Source organism: Triticum aestivum, chromosome 3B (genome assembly GCF_018294505.1).
Source record: "Triticum aestivum cultivar Chinese Spring chromosome 3B, IWGSC CS RefSeq v2.1, whole genome shotgun sequence".
In the NCBI taxonomy this organism is placed as follows: domain Eukaryota; kingdom Viridiplantae; phylum Streptophyta; class Magnoliopsida; order Poales; family Poaceae; genus Triticum; species Triticum aestivum.
In genome coordinates, this window is record NC_057801.1 from 803,956,803 (window position 1) to 803,958,059 (window position 1,257).

General features: G+C 39.8%; 1 non-coding gene across 1 annotated transcript; it reads right to left on the reverse strand.

The window, feature by feature from the left end:
• Nucleotides 1–266: 266 nt before the first annotated feature.
• On the reverse strand, nucleotides 267–475 carry TRNAK-CUU (transfer RNA lysine (anticodon CUU)). Its single transcript has 2 exons — nucleotides 439–475; nucleotides 267–302 (listed from the first exon to the last, which is right to left on the reverse strand). It is a non-coding gene; the product is annotated as a tRNA-Lys (tRNA).
• Between the last annotated feature and the right edge of the window lie 782 nt (nucleotides 476–1,257).

Sequence of the window (1,257 nt, forward strand, 5' to 3'; positions counted from 1 at the left end):
AAGATGGGCTAAACACCAATTGTAGAAAATTACAACGCTAAATATAATAAAACAAAGCCACTCACCTAGTGCTCCGTCACCTGATTTCCTACTTTCCAAGGTCCACATCACACCAATACATTCGATTCATCTAGCCAACTTCCATGTGGAGTTTGATGTTGCAGAAAATACATAACTCTAAGTTATCCCAAATACCTAAAACAATTGGTCAAAAAAGGGTACAAATCAGAAATAAAATAAAATATGTGGAAGCACCAAAAAGAAATTGCCCGCCTTGGGGCTCGAACCCAAGACCACAAGGTAATGAGCCTCTATGGTGTGCTACCTGGGCAGTCCTACCTTTCCAAACAGTGATCTCAGCCCCACTCGTCCTAAATCGTGGGGCTAGGATGGCTGCAGGAAAGGCAAGTTTACTCAGGTAGCAAACAAACCATGTGCTAAGAACATTGAGCTCTACCAACTGAGCTAGGCGGGCGATGTGAACTTTTTGACAATCTATCTATTATATAATTAAAAGGAAGATATAATTAAGCCCTTAGGTTCACCCATATTACTATAAATGTTGAAAAACCTACTCCATTAGTTATATACTAAGGCCTAACTATAAAAGTTAAGATTTCTATATATAAGGTGAACATCAATAGAAGAACTATAGCATTAGTTGTCCATATATGTCACATACGTGCCCTACAAAATCAATTTTTAGATGGTGCCCTACAAAATCTTGATAGGACTAAAAAAGTATAATTGATGTGGCTCTACAACTAAAGAGAAAATTTCCTATGGATAACGACTGGGAATCTAAATTTCCTATAGTGTCTGTTCGTGCTCTACCTCGTATTGAGGCTATATCAGACCATACACTCATTCTCATAACTACTAGTTTGCCACAACCACAACATAGATACAAGTTCAAGTGCGAACTTGGGGGGTTGCTTCGAGATGGCTTCCATGACATGGTCAAGGAGGTGCGGGTGAAATCAGTGGCCGGGCATACCCCAATGCACAAATGGAATAACAAAATGTGTGCATTACGCAAATTCCTTGGTGGTTGGGCTAGGCATACGGCGAGTATCTGAAAAAGGAGAATCTTCGTCTTTTATCTATATATCATTGATGAATTAGAAGCTTTGGCAGAGCTTAGACCTCTATCTGAGCATGAAATCGAGATTAAGTGTCATTCGAATGCACAGATAGCTAGCATGCTGCGTGAAGAGGAGCTCAAATGGTACCAGCATTCTAACTCTCAATTTATCC